General features: G+C 38.1%; 1 protein-coding gene across 2 annotated transcripts in view; it reads right to left on the bottom strand.

Moving 5' to 3' along the window:
* The window catches only part of PBX3 (pre-B-cell leukemia homeobox 3), a 226,776-nt gene that overhangs the window by 191,284 nt on the left and 15,983 nt on the right, over positions 1–19,509 (bottom strand). The window lies entirely within an intron of this gene.

The raw sequence follows: 19,509 nt of genomic DNA, 5'->3' as shown, positions 1-19,509 counted from the left end.
GAGGAACTAAAAAGCCTCTTGATGAAAGTGAAAGTGGAGAGTGAAAAAGTTGGCTTAAAGCTCAACATTCAGAAAACGAAGATCATAGCATCTGGTCCCATCACTTTATGGCAAATAGATGGGGAAACAGTGGAAACAGTGCCAGACTGTATTTTTTTGGGCTCCAAAATCACTGCAGATGGTAACTGCAGCCATAAAATTTAAAGACGCTTACTCCTTGGAAGGAAAGTTATGACCAACCTAGACAGCATATTCAAAAGCAGAGACGTTACTTTGCCAACAAAGGTCCATCTAGTCAAGGCTATGGTTTTTCCAGTGGTCATGTACGGATGTGAGAGTTGGACTGTGAAGAAAGCTGAGCACCGAAGAATTGATGCTTTTGAACTGTGGTGTTGGAGAAGACTCTTGAGAGTCCCTTGGACTACAAGGAGATCCAAGCAGTCCATTCTAAAGGATATCAGCCCTAGGATTTCTTTGGAAGGAATGATGCTAAAGCTGAAACTCCAGTACTTTGGCCACCTCATGCGAAGAGTTGACTCACTGGAAAAGACTCTGATGCTGGGAGGGATTGGGGGCAGGATGAGAAGGGGACAACAGAGGATGAGATGGCTGGATGGCATCACCGACTCGATGGACATGAGTTTGGGTGAACTCCGGGAGTTGGTGATGGACAGGGAGGCCTGTCGTGCTGCAATTCATGGGGTTGCAACAACTGAGCAACTGAACTGAACTGAACTGACAGTACTCAAGAGTATAGCAGTAAATAAGAACAGACATACTGATCAATAAAATACAGAAATAAACCCATATGTCTACACCCAATAGATTTTCCACAAGGGTGTCAAGACCATTCAAAGGGAAAAAACAGACTCTTCAGCAAATAGTCCTAAAGCAATTGGTAGCTATATGCAAAAGAATGAAGTTGGACCACTACCTCACACCATATACAAAAAATTAACTCAAATGGATCAGTCACCTAAATATAAGAGCTAAAACTACAAAACTCTTAGAAGAAAATACAGTGGTCCTTATGACCTTGGATACTGCAATGGATTCTTAGATACGACACCAAAAGCAAAAGCAACAATGACCCAAAACAATTGATTTCATCAAATTGATTTCACCCAAATTTTCATCAAACTTCAAAACTTCTGTGCATCAAAGGGCATTCCAACAATGTGAAATAACCTAGATAATGTACAGAAAACAGTTGCAGGAGAAAATATTTGCAAATCAATATCTGATAAGAGTCTAGTATTCAGAATACTTTTAAATTTATAACTGAACAACAAACTTACAACTCAACTCAAAAAGTGGGCAAAGGATTTGAATAGATATTTCTCCAAAGAGGATATATAAATGGTCAAAAAGCACGTTAAAAGATTCCCAATATCATTAGTCATTAGGAAAATGTAAATAAAAACCACAATGAAACTAACACAACACTGTACATCAACTATGCTGTGCTGTGCTTAGTCACACAGTTGTGTCTTCTCTTTGTGATCCAGGACTGTAACCCACCAGGCTCCTCTGTCCATGGGGATGCTCCAGCCCAGAATACTGGAGTGGGCCACCACGTGCTCCTCGAGGTAAATCAACTATACTCCAATTAAAAATAATAATAATAATAATAATACCATAAAAAAGATACCATATGTTCCCCTCCAAAATTTTGTTTCATATAAATAAAATCATAAATAAATGGATATAATTAGAAAAAAACAGTGAGACACCATTTCACACCCACGAAAATGGCTGTAATTTTTTTAGATGAACAAGTATTGATGAGAAATTTGAACCCTTCCCCCCATATACTGCTGACAGAAATGTGAAGTTGCTGTGAAAATTAGTTTGCTGTTTCCTCAAAAAGTTAAATATAGAATTATCACATGATTCAGCAATTCCATTCCCAGGTATAATTCCCAAAAGAACTGAAAACATATACTCAAATACTTGTTCACACATGTTCATAATACTCACAAGAACTATTCATAAATAGCCAAAACTGCAAACAATCCCGAGTGTCATCAACTGACAAGTGTATAAATAAATTGTGGTATAGACACACAATCAAATATCAGTCATAAAAAGGAATGAAGTGCTGATATGCTACAACTTGGAAGAACCCTGAAAACATTAAGGGAAAGCCTGCTACAAAAGACTACACACTGTATAATTTCATATATATGAAATATCCATGATAGGTAAATCCACAGAGACAAAAGCAGATTAGTGGTTGGCAAGGACAAAGGGGAAGGAAAAAGAGGGAGTGATTGCTTAACAGATATGGAGATTTCTTCTCAGGTAATGAAAATGTTTTAGAACGAGAGAAAAGCTCATTCTAAATGTTACTGAATTGTATACATTAAAGTACTTAATTAGGTATTTTAATGTATACAATTCAGTATATTTAAAACTGAACTCTTCAAGCAAATGGAAAAAAAATACACTGCTGGTATGAATATAAATTAGTACAAGCACTTTGGGAAGTAATTGGACATTATCTAGCAAAGTTAATAATGAACATATCCTATGACTCCTCAATTCCACTCTACTATCTCTCTCAGTTAATGACAATCACTCACATGGTCACCTATACAGATATCCTTGTCTTCTCCCTTACGTACCACATTCAATTCATTTCTACATACTGACTACATGCTAGGAGACACAACAATGAACAAAACACAGTATCTCTGCCCTCACAGAGTTCACAATTTACTGGAAGCAACACAAAATTAAATAATTAAAATACAATGTCTTAAGCACAGTAAGAAGGGAAAAAAACAGAATGCAATCAGAGCACATAAAATAAGCGGCTAACACAGGCTTTGGGGACATTAAAAAAGTTTCCTGGAAGAAGAATATCCAGGCTAAGATCTTAAGGATACATAAAGAGGAGTCAACCAAGTGAAGAGAGACCAAAAAATTCTAATCTACCATTTAATCCTTCTTTTTCTCTGGTTCAGTTTTAGTAAAACCATCATTCCCTCTTTTTTAATCCCCACAATTACCCATTATACATACACGTCATCATTACTGACTTGCAAAAGTCTCCTAACCAGTATATTCGTTTCAAGTTTCCAAAGTGAACTATGTAAAACACACACACACACACACACTCTGATCATGTCGTTCTCTTCCTTACACCCATCAGTAACTGCTCACCCACAGATTAAAGCCTCCTTGATGTGATCCCTGACAGTCGCATCTCCTGCCTCTTCTCACTTCCTACCTGATGAATCAGCTTGTATTCATCCACATAAATACACTATCTATAAATATCACTCTAATGCTCACTGGCAAGCATTTGCTTTGTATCTATGATACCTTATGTCACTGGCATATAGTGAGTCCTCTATGCATCTGTCTTAAAGATATAAATGAAAAAATTAAATAACAGCAATACTGCAATTTACTAAGCACATATGATATACCAGATGCCACATTAGGTACTGTATAAATATTCACCTCTAATTATCACAACAACCTGGAGAGCTAGGCATCAGTGGCCTCACATTAGGGAAAAGTCCACTAAGGCTCAGGAAAAATTAGGTGTAACAAAGCAATTAAGTAGCAGTTCTAGAAGTGGGAGTCAGATCTGTTGGATTCCAAAACTAGTACTGCTCTATACAGCATCAAACTGCTTCCTAGACTATTCTTAAGCACTGTATCTCTCCAAATATCAATGCATCTTCTTATTTATAAACTACCTACCCCAAGTGCCTGCGTGCTCAGTCATGTCTGACTCTATGAGATGCCATGGACGGTAGCCTGCCAGGTTCCTCTGTCCATGGGATTTTCTGGGTAAGACTATAGTGAGTTGCCATTTCCTCCTCCAGGGGATCTTCCTGACCCAGGGATCGAACCTGAATCTTCTGCACCTCTTGCATTGCCAGGTGGACTCCTTACCACTGTGCCACCTGGGAAGCCCACCTACCCCAAAGTGAACATCAATTAGAACTGTCTACTTCTAGTTAAGATGTGCCAAATGTTGCCTTAGGAGTACTAACTCTGTTCCCAAAACAAAGAACTAATAATTATTAATAACCGAATCATTTCAATTTACAAAGTATCTGTCAATCATCCATCTAAAATAAGTAAATTTTTATTTTGTATGACAAGGTTGAAATTCTTCATGTAATATGCATTTTAGTTTCCTTCAGAGTGAAATGAAAACCATAAACAACTTATCACAAATATGTAACTGCCCTCAGGAGGCAGATGATACAAGAAAGACCCACTTTGAATTAGAATGTACATGCTTTATATCACCGAGAGGTTAATATTTGATTCCTCGTGTATCTTCCACCTAACCTTTGCTATAACACACATTGTATAAGCAGACACAGCATGAACTCAGTATTGCACTACGGCCTCCCTATTTATCCAGTCTGCTCCCCACACTTGCCCTCTTCTCTGCAACCCACTCCAGTATTCTTGCCTGGAGAATCCCATGGACTGTAGCCTATCAGGCTCCTCTGTCTATGGGGTCTCAAGAACTGGACACAACTTAGCGACTAACCACCACCACTGAAAAATAAAACAGTCTCCAAGGAATTAAGACTCGGCAGGATTAAAAATTCAAACTTTTATTAAAAATAAATAAATAAAAGCTAAGCAATGCTAACAAAGTTTTAAACATTAAATGGACTGAAAGAAAAGTGGGTGGTAAACAAGAAAATTAGCAAATATGCAGCACTTACTATATACCAGGCACTGTACTAGTATCTTCACATAAATGATTTCACTTAATAGGGTATTAACATTGCTTATTAACAGAAAAATACAATTTTCTACCCAATTTTGATAAAATTAGTCCTGAGAGGGAAAGTAACATGTAAGGAGAGTAACCTTACTTGTTGTTCTTCCCTTATTTGTACCATTTTAATGTGCTTTTTCTATTAATCTTTGACAAGCCATGAAATTTTATATTTTCACCATGACCAACCCATGAAACTTACCAACTTTGCCCATGATTCATACCAGGTCATAGTTATAATGTCTGCTATGCATTTTAGCTAAATAAGCATTGATACTTCTCCCTTTGGACAGAATGAAAAATCTGCCTATAATTAAAGCAGGAATTGTTAACTACAAGCAGTTAAAGTTTACAGCATTGTTTGACAGTTGCAAAGATAAGCCAGTAAAAAGCCTGAGATGCTGTGACTACCTGTACTTCCCACACATTTGAACAATAGTGTGATATCTCTTAGCATCATAAAATCAATCTCAGATTAGATAATAAAATATGCACCAGCCTTTTCCCAGAAACTCTGACAAATCACACACAATCCTAAATCTTCATAAATCACGATTAAAGACAAGTATATCATCACCAACACATATATCTTCCCAAGCCTGACCCAGAGACTAATGAGAAAAGGCCTAGACTATCTCATCTGATTAATTAATTCAAAATGTCTGCTGTTATTCAAATGTGAGGCTGGTATTATTTGAATAACACTTGACAGCAGCGCCTGAAGATATCATTTCTGATTTGTGAAGTCGCTGCTGCATAACTGATGATAGTTTATGAAAATGTTCCAATGAAGCTGCTTTTCTTGGCACAACTGTGAAAGATTTGCCAAAGAGGTGGTTCTTTTTTTTTTTTTTTGTCAGTAGTTGATGTTGCTAATGTTGTCAAATATTTCCAAAATACATAGTCTCTGGAGTCTTTTTTCCTTAAATATTGCCACAATAGCTACTTTTCTACCTTCCAAGTTTGATTTGTCTGAACACAAAATTGCTTCACATGAGCCCTTTCTCCTTTTTAAGCATCTAAACAGCACCTTCCCAGAATTAACCGAGTCCCTCCAACTAGCTTTTTTTTTTTTTTTTAACAAAAATGGATTTTACTACTAATTGGACTGAATAACAGCACCTGACTTTGGGAGATTTCTTTTCCGTACTGAATAGTATTCCTTCCTTATAGAACGTTAGAAGGAAGATCAGAAAATACCTTAAAGGTAATATAGTAAGTTTTTTTTCATTGAAAACAAAAAGGTATACTTTTAAAAACCTAAATACTGTTTGACCCTTCAAAAAAAAATTATAGTTCTCCAGTGAAAATATAATTAATGGGGCTAAGAGAACATCAAAATCAACATTATTTATGTTTGAATCCACATTTTACCTTGGGGATCTTTTAACAGTTCATACTACACAGGCAATATCCAGGCATACCATTGGTAGATTCTCCAATTTTCAGGCCTTAGGGTTATTTCTGAGTTCAAATTTACCTTCTCTCCTATTCTATTAAAGAAAATGAAGACTCCTCAGAGATAATATTACTTTGCAATGTGCATTTCCCTACCTTTCAAATTTCTTAGTGTCCTGACACTTAAAGTCAACTTGCTCCTAGAAGCCTTCTCAATCAACAGGTCCCCTCTATTTCCTCTTCTATACATTTCATCTTTCTATACTGTGAAAACAACATTAATGCTTAACCTATGTGAGGGCAATAAGCACAAACTGTACCATTTTGATTAAACAGGCCAATTCTGCTTCTAAAAACACAGTTAGTTAAATATTAAAGCTGAACAAGACCTCAGAAATCACCTACTCCATTCTCATATTCTGTTAATAATCACTCTGTGATTTGCTCAGGAACCCCAGAAAACTTAGGCTAGATCTGTGTAGAAAATTGCGATTCAACCAGTATGCATCTATTGACCTTTCCCTTTTGCTCTTATTTGCGCAGTCAAGACTGAATATAGGGTCCACTTTCTCATGACGAAAACTATCTTACCTTCGAAGAATATTCAAGAGAACATCATACTTGTATAGGCACTTAATAAATACTCCCAGAGGACCATGATAATGACTTAAGGATGCATTCTGCTGCTTTCGGGAGCAGCAAACTAAAAACCTATTTCTTATAACATAATCTCTCCATACAGATATTTTAGTTGAAGATAAAATAATTGACTTCCGGCAAGTTATACTTTTCCACTTTATATAGACTTACAATTCTCAAAAGGTGGCTCGTGAACCCCTGTGATTTCCTAAAAGCATTTCAGAGGCTCACAAATTCAAAATCATTTTTACAGTACTAAGAGATTACTGTCCCTTTTCACTATGTTGACATTTGCACTGGTGCAAGGTGGAACCAAACTGTACTAGCTGTCACTGTATTCTTGACCACCAGGCGCTGTAGTTTAAAAAAAAAAGTTTCACTTCAGAATGTCCTTGATGAAACAATAAAACTTATTAATTATACTTGAAGTAAATATTTTTTAAATATTCTGTGTGATAAAATAGAAATTACACTTAAAGCACTTCTGCTGCATACTATGTATGAAGAAAAGCACTTGTATAATTGAGTGGCAAGCTGAACCAGTTGCTTAAAAAAAGAAAAAAAAGAAAAACTATGTTTATTTCAACTTAGATATTTGGCAGATCTTTTTTAACCTGTTACCTCAAGGAAAACAACTACAGTTTTGGTGCCAATTATAAAATTTAAAATTTGGTGAAAAAAATTAGAATTTTGAAACATTTGTGTCACCACTGTGAATGTGACAGCTTACAAGTACTTAAAAACCTTTTCTGAGTTTGGTGGAAATATTAATAAATGGGATTTTTTTATTACATTTGATTTGACTGTATAGTGAGATGTGTTAACTTTTAAGTGTAAGATATGTATAACTCAGTGAACGAGTATTTTTCAAATGACCAGGAGAAGACTTTTGAGAGTCCCTTGGACAGCAGGGACACTGTCAAACCAGTCAATCCTAAAGGAAATCAACCCTGAATATGTACTGGAAGGATTGATGCTGAAGCTGAAGCTCCAATTACTCTGGTCACCTGATGCAAAGAGCTGACTCACTGGAAAAGAACCTGATGCTGGGAAAGATTGAGGGCAGGAGGAGAAGAGGGTGACAGAAGATGAGACGCTTGGATGTCATCACTGACTCAATGGATATCAGTTTGAGCAAACTCAGGGGGATACTGAAGGACAGGGAAGTATGGTTTGCTGCAGTACATGGGGTTGCAAAGAGTCAGACACAACTTAGCAACTGAACATCAACAAGATACATTACTGCAAAATCATACATGGGTAGCAGAACCAAAGTACAAACTAGATCAAAAGATTTTAGTGAAACTGAGTAGAAAAGTTTATTAACATGTCTTCAGAATCTACATTTGAACTAACTTCTAAGAAACTACCACTTGTTTTATTTTAAACACTATTTCTACTATGACTACCATTTGTGAGTGTGTGTGTATGTGCGTGCGCGTGCACGTTCAGTTGCTTCAGTTGTGTCCAGCTCTCTGCAATCCTATGGACTGTAGTCCGCCAGGCTCCTGTGTCCATAGGGTTCTCCAGGCAAGAATACTGGAGTGGATTGCCATACCCTCCTCCAGGGGATTATCCCCACCCAAGGATCAAACCAGGGTCTCCTGCATCTCCTGCATTGCAGGCATATTCTCTACTGCTGAGCCACTGGGGAAGCCCATGACTACCATTTACTGAATGTGTATTAAGCATATCAATAGTGTATTAAGAAAAAAAAAAAGAAAACTACCACTTGTCAAGTTTTGGTGTAGTATCAAAAAGAATACCCATAATGATCTGACCAGGCTATTAAAATACTCTTCTCTTTTCCAATTATCTGCATGAGGTCAGATACTTCTTCATATATATCAACCATGTGACAACAGACTAGAGCAGAAGCAGATACGGGAATCTAGTTATCTTCTATTAATCCTGACATTAAAGAGACTTACAAAAATGTGAAATAAAACCATCTTTCTCACCATTTTCATTTGTTTCAGAAAATGCTCTTCAGGATAACATGGGAAGAGTTGATAATTATAAAAACGCTATTCAACCATATGATATCACTTATAGGTGGAATCGACACAAATGAACTTGTTTACAAAGCAGAAACTTACTCAACAGACACAGAAAACAAACTTTTGATTACTAAAGAGAAAGGGGGTGGAAGAAGGATAAAATAGGAGTTAGAGCTTAGCAGATACAAACTACTATGTATAAAATGGATAAACAACAAGGTCCTACTTACAACACAGGTAACTAACTGTATTCAATATCCTATAATAAACCACAACAAAAAAGAACATGAAGAATATGTATGTGTGTGTGCTCAGTCATGTCTAATTCTTTGTACCCCATAAACTGTAGCCCACCGGGCTCCTCTGCCCATAGAATTTCCAGGCAAGAATACTGGACGCGGTTGCCATTTCCTACTCCAGCGGAACTTCCCAACCCAGGGATAGAACCTACATCTCTGGCATCTCTTGAATTGGCAGGCAGATTCCTAGGCACTATCCACCTGGGAAGTACATGTATGCATGTATGCTAAGGGCTTCTCTGGCAGCTCAGCTGGTGAAAAATCTGCCTGCAATGCAGGAGACACTGGTTCAATCCTTGGGTCAGGAAGATTCCCTTGAGAAGAGATAGGCTACCCACTCCAGTATTATTGGGTTTCTCTGGTGGCTCAGTGGTGGCTTAGCTGGTAAAGAACCCACCTACAATGTGGGAGACCTGGGTTGGGAAGATACCCTGGAGAAGGGAATGACTACTCACTCCAATATTCTGGCCTGGAGAATTCCATGAACGGTATAGTCTACAGGGTCACAAAGGGTCAGACACAACTGAGTGAATTTCACTTTCACTCACTTATGTATGTATACCTGAATCACACAAGATGAGGGACTGTGGCTCAGATCATGAACTCCTTATTGCCAAATACAGACTTAAAATGAAGAAAGTAGGGAAAACCACTAGATCATTCAGGTATGAGCTAAATCAAATCCCTTACGAATATACAGTGAAAGTGAGAAAAAGATTTAAGGGACTAGATCTGATAGAGTGCCTGATGAACTATGGACAGAGGTTCCTAACTTTGTACAGGAGACAGGAATCAAGACTATCCCCAAGAAAAAGGAATGCAAAACAGCAAAATGGCTGTCTGAGGAGGTCTTACAAATAGCTGTGAAAAAAAGAGAAGCGAAAACAAAAGATACACCCATCTGAATGCAGAGTTCCAAAAAATAGCAAGGAGAGATAAGAAAGCCTTCCCCAGTGATCAGTGCAAAGACATAGAGGAAAACAATAGAATGGAAAAGACTAGAGATCTCTTCAAGAAAATTAGAGATACCAAAAGAACATTTCATGCAAAGATGGGCTCAATAAAGGACAGAAATGGTATGGACCTAACAGAAGCAGAAGATATTAAGAAGAGGTGGCAAGAATACACAGAAGAGCTGTACAAAAAGGATCTTCACGACCCAGACGATCACAATGGTGTGATCACACACCTAGAGCCAGACATCCTGGAATGTGAAGTCAAGTGGGCCTTAGGAAGCATCATTACGAACAAAGCAAGTGGAGATGATGGAATTCCAGTTGAGTTATTTCAAATCCTAAAATATGATGCTGTGAAAGTGTTGCATTCAATGTGCCACAAGTTTGGAAAAGTCAGAAGTGGCCACAGAACTGCAGAAGGTCAGTTTTCATTCCAATCCCAAAGACAGGCAATGCCAAAGAATGCTCAAACTACCAAACAATTGCACTCATCTCACACACTAGTAAAGTAATGCTCAAAATTCTCCAAGCCAGCTTTCAACAATATATGAACCATGAACTTCAAGATGTTCAAGCTGGTTTTGGAAAAGGCAGAGAAACCACAGATCAAATTGCCAACATCTGCTGGCAAAAGCAAGAAAAAGCAAAAGAGTTCCAGAAAAACATCTATTTCTGCTTTATTGACTATGCCAAAGCCTTTGACTGTGTGGATCACAAGAAACTGTGGAAAATTCTGAAAGAGATAGGAGTACCAGAACAGCTGACCTGCCTCTTGAGAAATCTGTATGCAGGTCAGGAAGCAACAGTTAGAACTGGACATGGAACAATAGACTGTTTCCAAATAGGAAAAGGAGTACGCCAAGGCTGTATATTGTCACCCTGCTTATTTAACTTATATGCAGAGTACATCATGAGAAACGCTGGGCTAGATGAAGCACAAGCTGGAATCAAGAATGCTGGGACAAATATCAATAACTTCAGATAGGCAGATGACACCACCCTTATGGCAGAAAGTGAAGAACTAAAGAGCCTCTTGATGAAAGTGAAAGAGGAGATTGAAAAAGTTGGCTTAAAGCTCAACATTCAGAAAACTAAGATCATGGCATTCGGTCCCATCACTTCATGGCAAATAGATGGGGAAACAGTGGAAATAGTGGCAGACTTTATTTTGGGGGGCTCCAAAATCACTGTACTCCTTTTCCTATCTGGAACCAGTCTGTTGTTCCATGTCCAGTCCTAACTGTTGCCTCCTGACCTGCATATAGGTTTCTCAAGAGGCAGGTCAGGTGGTCTGGTATTCCCATCTCTTTCAGAATTCTCCACAGTTTCTTGTGATCCACACAGTCAAAGGCTTTGGCATAGTCAATAAAGCAGAAATAGATGTTTTTCTGGAACTCTCTTGCTTTTTCCATGATCCAGCGGATGTTGGCAATTTGATCTCTAGTTCCTCTGCCTTTTCTAAAACCAGCTTGAACATCAGGAAGTTCACAGTTCACGTATTGCTGAAGGCAGGCTTGGAGAATTTTGAGCATTACTTTACTAGCGTGTGAGATGAGTGCAATTGTGAGGTAGTTTGAGCAGTCTTTGGCATTGCCTGTCTTTGGGATTGGAATGAAAACTGACCTTTTCCAGTCCTGTGGCCACTGCTGAGTTTTCCAAATTTGCTGGCATATTGAGTGCAGCACTTTCACAGCATCATCTTTCAGGATTTGAAAGAGCTCAATTGGAATTCCATCACCTCCACTAGCTTTGTTCGTAGTGATGCTTCCTAAGGCCCACTTGACTTCACATTCCAGGATGTCTGGCTCTAGGTCAGTGATCACACCATCGTGATTATCTGGGTCGTGAAGCTCTTTTTTGTACAGTTCTTCTGTGTATTCTTGCCACGTCTTCTTAATATCTTCTGCTTCTGTTAGGTCCATTCCATTTCTGTCCTTTATCGAGCCCATTTTTGCATGAAATGTTCCCTTGGTATCTCTAATTTTCTTGAAGAGATCTCTAGTCTTTCCCATTCTGTTGTTTTTCTCTATCTCTTTGCATGAAAGATCATGGAAGATCATGATCACGAAGATCGTGGCATCCAGTCCCATCACTTCATGGGAAATAGATGGGGAAACAGTGCAAACAGTGTCAGACTTAATTTTTTGGGGCTCCAAAATCACTGCAGATGGTAACTGCAGCCATGAAATTAAAAGACGCTTACTCCTTGGAAGGAAAGTTATGACCAACCTAGAAAGCATTTTCAAAAGCAGAGACATTACTTAGCCAACACAGGTTCATCTAGTCAAGGCTATGGTTTTTCCTCTGTTCATGTATGGATGTGAGAGTTGGACTGTGAAGAAGGCTGAGCACCAAAGAATTGATGCTTTTGAACTGTGGTGTTGGAGAGGACTCTTGAAGGTCCCTTGGACTGCAAGGAGATCCAACCAGTCCATTCTGAAGGAGATTAGCCCTGGGATTTCTTTGGAAGGAATGATGCTGAAGCTGAAACTCCAGTACTTTGGCCACCTCACGCGAAGAGTTGACTCATTGGAAAAGACTCTGATGCTGGGAGGGATTGGGGGCAGGAGGAGAAGGGGACGACAGAGGATGAGATGGCTGGATGGCATCATTGACTCGATGGACGTGAGTCTGGGTGAACTCTGGGAGTTAGGTGATGGACAGGGAGGCCTGGTGTTCTGCGATTCATGGGGTCGCAACAAGTCGGACACAACTGAGCGACTGAACTGAACTGAAAATCACTGTAGATGGTAACTGCAGTCATGAAATTAAAACATTCTTGCTCCTTGAAAGAAAAGCTACAACCAAGCTAGACAGCATATTAAAAAGCAGAGCCATTACTTTGTCAACAAAGGTCCATCTAGTCAAGGCTCTGGTTTTTCCAGTAGTCATGTATGGATATGAGAGTTGGACTATAAATAAAGCTGAGTGCTGAAGAATTCATGCTTTTAAACTGTGGTGTTGGAGAAGACTCTTGAGAGTCCCTCGGACTGCAAGGAGATCCAACCAGTCCATCTTAAAGGAGATCAGTCCTGGGTGTTCATTGGAAGGACTGATGTTGAAGCGGAAACTCCAATACTTTGGCCTGATGTGAAGAGCTGACCCATTTGAAAAGACCCTGATGTTGAGAAAGACTGAAGGTGGGAGAAGAAGGGGACAATAGAGGATGAGATGGTTGGATGACATCACTGACTCAGCGGACATGCATTTGAGTAAACGCCGGCAGTTGGTAATGGACAGGGAGGCCTGGCATGCTGCAGTCCATGGGGTTGCAAAGGTCAGACACAACTGAGTGACTGAACTGAACTGATACCAGAAATTAACACAACACTGTAAATCAAACATACTTCAATAAAAATTTTTAAATGCTTTTTATGTTAACACAAGTTTATGCTTTGTACATTAATTTAATAATCTTAAATTTTATCTCAATTTCTACAATGATATATATTGATAGACATTAAACCCACATAAACAAAACTTCTGTTAAGAGTATAAAAAGGATCTAAGATCAAAAAGTTTGAGAATCACTGACATATTTTCTTCAAAGTCTTTATAAAGAAAAGTTTAATATATTAAATGCAGTTTCCTACTCAAGACCATCTACTTAATTTATTTATTCTAACAACTGTATGTATTTCAGAGAAATTCCAGCATGTGGCAAAATCTGAATGCCTATAAAGCACCAGGGAGCTAAAGAGGTACCAATAAAGACAAATTCCCTGCCCTACAGGGAGCTCTTATCCTACCTAGGTTGTAAACCAATGCAAGTCAACATATACTAATTGCCAAGTAAGTCCCTCAACAACTCATGTCAGGTTTCCTTCTTTTTTCTTCCCTGTCCTTTTTTTCTAGATCTGCCAGTGCCTGTGTCTCATCGCTAGCTAGCTCCTCCCTTTAATGCAGTTACTTTATTCCATTTTCCAAATTCTTTCCCTTGAATACAGCCAAACATTCACTAGACTCAGAAACTAATTCTACTCTGAATAGTTTGTAGAACCATCGGTAAGAAAGTAAATCCATTAAACTGGTTGTGCTGTGCTTAGTCGCTCAGTAGCATGCGACTCTTTGTGACCCTATGATTGTAACCCACCAGGCTCCTCTGTCCATGGGGATTCTCCAGGCAAGAATACTGGAGTGGGTCGCCATGCCCACCTCCAGGGAATCTTCCCAAACCAGGGATAAAACACAGGTTTCCTGCATTGCAGGGGGGTTCTTTGCCATCTGCAGTTACAAATTAGGACAAAATACTGTTTTTTAAAAAACCTACCTCTACAAAAGCCGTTCTTAAACTTAAAGCCATGGTCTCTATAAACAACTTTCACAGTGTCTATAAACTCCATGAAATTGTATACAAACATCTAGGAAGTGGGTAGCAGATCTATTGCCTTCATCATATTCACTGCCTGCCCTATAGCCTTCTGGATTACCACAAGTGTAGACACTTGTGAAAGGTAGTTATGACAGACATTATTTGATGGAGGAAATTACAGATATTTGAATCATATGACTTTTTAAGAATAAGAACAAAATAGGAATAACATTTTCATCAGTCAAATTGTTGTAAGTTTTCCATGTCTTAATGATTTTATGAAACAAAATATTTGGCAGTTAGTTTTTTACAAATGAAATTTAGACATACCTCAGCTACTACCTAACTCACCACTTATTTCACTAAATTCACTAGTCACCTGAAATAATCTTTTGGTAGAAAGGAGAAAACCCATGACAAAATCACTTCCAATGGCTTTTCACTACAAATATTTAGGGTTTTATTTTTTAACTGTTTCCAACTATTCTGAAGGTTACAGTCAACAAAGGACATGAATACCAAATATGACTTCTCAGATTTTTCCACCTGATGAGCAGCAACAGATCAGTGGCTGATTTAAAACAGGAAGTAAACAGCTCAAAAATGAGTAGTGCAGATAAGTTATAGAATTAAAACTAAGTCCAAAAGGACAAAAAACTATCACAATTAAGTCAATAACAACTTACTATATTCAGTGTTCCCCCATCATGCTAAATTTAAAACTAGCACTCAATTTCAAAAATTCATATTCATGGTACTTTTTTTATTTAACTAATCTTAAGTTAATTGCTGTACTAGTCAAATACAGAGCTTCCAAGGTGGCACAGGGGTAAAGAATCAGCCACCAATGCAGATTGGCGGGTTCAATCCCTGGGTCAGGAAGATCCCCTGGAGAAGTAAATTGCAACCCATTCCAGTATTCTTGGCTGGGAAATCTGACAGACAGAGAGGAGCCTGGTGGGCTACAGTCCATAGAGTCACAAAGAGGTATACACGACTGAGCCCACACACACAGTCAAATACATATGACCGATCTGTCACCTTTGAAGATATTCATTATTAACTTAAACAGGGATATCTGTACCTTATAGATAGAAAATTCAGCTATAAAACTGTACAGTCTAAAATGAATATAAATCAATCATTATAACAGAAGAACTTATTTGAAAGTCAAAATGAACAAAATATTCTGTGTCAGCAAAACATCCCTTGTCAAAATCTACTCTTTTAAGATTTCACTATAATGTACTAAAACAAATGTCCTTCCCAAGTCTATAGAGGAATAATTTAAAACTACTATTTGGAAACACACAAACATACCCCAGCCATGAAAAGATTATCATAACTGGTTTTAAAGTAAAAACTTCAAAGGTGAATATTCAACTTCAAGCATGTTAACAAGAATTTCACCACAGATTTTTCTTTTAAGCATAAGCATTATCATTAATGATAGTAAAAGAAGTAAAGCAGTAAATTATTTTTACATATAATTTTCATATAAATTACTTAAAATCCAGGTAAGCCGCTTTGACAGTTTTATTATATTGTATAAAGCTGTTCTAGTTAAGACAAATTTCTGTATAGAGGAGTGGGAGAACACAATATCATATTTAATATATTCAGCAGATAAACATCAGATAATATGTGGAGAAGACATACACTTATTTAATTAAAAATAAGGTAAAGAGGGAAAAAATAAAAACAGAGAAGTCCTTCCATTAGGAAAGGAAGGACTGTATTTTTCTTTTAGTTTCCATTCTCTAGGAGACAATAAGTTCCTAGAGGGCAGGGCTGGAACCAAGAGTGCCGGGAGAAATATCAATAACCTCAGATATGCAGATGACACCACCCTTATGGCAGAAAGTGAAGAGGAACTAAAGAGCCTCTTGATGAAAGTGAAAGTGGAGAGTGAAAAAGTGGGCTTAAAGCTCAACATTCAGAAAACGAAGATCATGGCATCCGGTCCCATCACTTCATGGGAAATAAATGGGGAAACAGTGGAAACAGTGTCAGACTTTATTTTGGGGGGCTACAAAATCATTGCAGATGGTGACTGCAGCCATGAAATTAAAAGACGCTTACTCCTTGGAAGGAATGTTATGACCAACCTAGATAGCATATTGAAAAACACAGACATTACTTTGCCAACAAAAGTCTGTCTAGTCAAGGCTATGGTTTTTCCAGTGGTCATGTATGGATGTGAGAGTTGGACTGTGAAGAAGGCTGAGCACCAAAGAATTGATGCTTTTGAACTGTGGTGTTGGAGAAGACTCTTGAGAGTCCCCTGGACTGCGAGGAGATCCAACCAGCCCATTCTGAAGGAGATCAGCCCTAGGATTTCTTTGGAAGGAATGATGCTGAAGCTGAAACTCCAGTACTTTGGCCACCTCATGTGAAGAGCTGACTCACTGGAAAAGGCTCTAATGCTGGGAAGGATTGGGGGCAGGAGGAGAAGGGGACGACAGAGGATGAGATGGCTGGATGGCATCATTGACTCAATGGATGTGAGTGTGAGTGAACTCCGGGAGTTGGTGATGGACAGGGAGGCCTGGCGTGCTGCGATTCATGGGGTCGCAACAAGTCGGACACAACTGAGCGACTGAACCGAACTGAACTCCATCCCTAAATTAATCTTTGTAGCATACGACTATCAGTATGAGCCCAATTCTATCCAAAGATAAACTTTAAAGACCCAGAAAACATTAAAATTTTCAAATTATAGTAAGAGTCCTTCTCAGTGGAGATTAAGTAAAATCATATTAGGTCATAATTTAATACTCCTTCCTACATCTTACAACCCAGATAGCTCATTCTCTTTTTCTCATGGCTTGTTATCTCAATAATTATCTCTAGATTTATGACTTTGCACAACCTACATGTATTACTTGGAAGTTTAAAAGTAAACAAACAAACAACAAAAAAGGCAGGGATAATTAGGAATGGCAGCACTAGTCCCAAGTTTTAAATACTAAACATATTTTTCACTTGTCTGTTTCTAAGAACGTAACTGTAAGAGATGTGTAATAACACACTAACAATAAAAATTCTTGAATGCAAAAAAAAAAAAAAAAAAACACTGTTGAACTGTGGTTCAAAAGGTACAAAAACATTATTTGTACCTATATCCCTTCAATTTGTTTCCTGCCCTTAAATAATGTGCGATCTCAGTTCTTTGGTGACCATAGTATACTATCAAATATCAGAGAGGGTGTGGTATACCAACAACTTTAAATGATGCCATTTATAAGAACCAGTTATTGGTTCAATGTCTATAACGTTTCTGGAGTCTCCATAAAAAAGGTAATTATAGGATTATCAATATAGAAATAAGGTTGCTTTATTTTACTTCATTGATTGGATTTTTAGATAGTTAAAAACTCTGTGGCCTTCACAGTAGTTGTCAAGGATCCTACATGTAGGAAACTGCTGCCGCTGCTAAGTCACATCAGTCATGTCTGACTCTGTGCGACCCCATAGATGCCAACCTACCAGGCTCCCCCAGTCCCTGGGATTCTCCAGGCAAGAACACTGGAATGGGTTAATATCTAGACTACCAGTACAAAGAGAGAAATAGTGACTTTTCCAAATTTCTTTTTAAACTTAATTATATTCTAATGTATAGAGTTCTAAAAACAAAATATAAAAACAGGTCTAAGTCTACTGTAACTGTCCCTGAAAAGCAAACCTTTGCAAATAATCGGCAAAGGCAGCTCGAAGCAATGATCTAAAACTCTAATATCCTACGGTTCCAAGAATCATTTCAGATCTTAAAATAAAAGCTTTACCTATGAAAAATGTACACTGTATTTCTAACTAAAAACTGAAACTTTTTGCAAAACAATATTTTTCTTATAGCATGTAGTTTCCCCCAGAAGGCGATAAACTCTTTATTCTTGCTTTGTGCCTTAAGACATAATCTGCTTTTATCCTTTAGCAAAATATGAACCCGCTACTAGGCTGACAATGCCAAGAACCATGACAAAATGGATTATTAATGAGAAACTGAACTCCAGAACTCTATTAATTTATGTCTTCCTGTCGGATCCAAAAGATATATCAGCCTTCTCACTCAAAAGAAAAAAATGCCAACACTGTACTTTGTTTTAAAGTTCTCCACAGATGAAGAATTCATTATCCAAAGTACAGTTCTGTTATTTCAGGCTTTCTTGTAGAATAAAGAATCTTTATCAAATGGCTAAGAAAGCTGCTGACAAGTGCAAGTACCTTGCAAAATATATTTACGTCAAACATTCACTGAGAAAAACTGGAGGAGGGGCAGAAGAAAGGTGAAAGCCCCAACAACATCCCTGTCCCCATCCTGTCCTAGCAGTCTTTAGAAAACTCAGCCCTTTGATTCCAGTTACGAAATGGTAAGCTGCATTAATACAACTGCATGTTTGTGGGCTTTTTTAATTCCTAATTACACTAATTATTCTGACATAAAGGGAAATGATCTAACAAGCGAAGAGAAGAATGTGTGATTTCTTTATGCATAAACAACAATGTTTAAGTGACATAAAATATCCTTTTAAGCTTTCATAAAAAAATCTAATCTACGCTTATCATAATATTTATGAAATAAAAAAACCAGAGAGGAAAAATTGCTATAATGTACTCTGTGTGACCTCTGCTTTCTACAGAGAATGAAAACAGCCTTTTGCTTTTCAATCCCCATCAAAGTGGAGTAAAAGGAGGGACAGCGTTCCCGTGCTCACTGCCATTAATCATTGCTTTCTTCAAGCAAGTGCGTATTAATTTCTGTCATCCCAAACATCATCGAGTATTGTTACAGCACCGTTCACTCCTCATTCACCACCAGTTGTTACCAGTTTCCCTACACTGAGCAGAGACAGGGTGAATCGTGTGGATTTCAGTGTTAGAGGCCTTTATCCCTGGGGTGCTGACACCAATTAAGCCATTTCAAGAAGAAACGAGAACAGGCCCAACCCTTCCATGTAACAAGAGCTTGCACCTAGCTTTGGCAGGTTGCCATTTTCTCTGGCTTCACACTACAGAAATACTCTTCTCCACACCCTTTTGAATGGTGCAGGCTGTTTACATGTAATCGGTAACAATATCTTTTTGTTCATTTCTTCAGGTTCAAACTTAGAACCCAATATAACCTGACACAAAAGAGTTGGAT

The sequence above is a fragment of the Bison bison genome, unplaced genomic scaffold, assembly GCF_000754665.1.
Source record: "Bison bison bison isolate TAMUID 2011002044 unplaced genomic scaffold, Bison_UMD1.0 scf7180017864193, whole genome shotgun sequence".
NCBI classification, from domain to species: Eukaryota; Metazoa; Chordata; class Mammalia; order Artiodactyla; family Bovidae; genus Bison; species Bison bison.
This window is presented reverse-complemented; position numbering and strand designations above follow the sequence as displayed.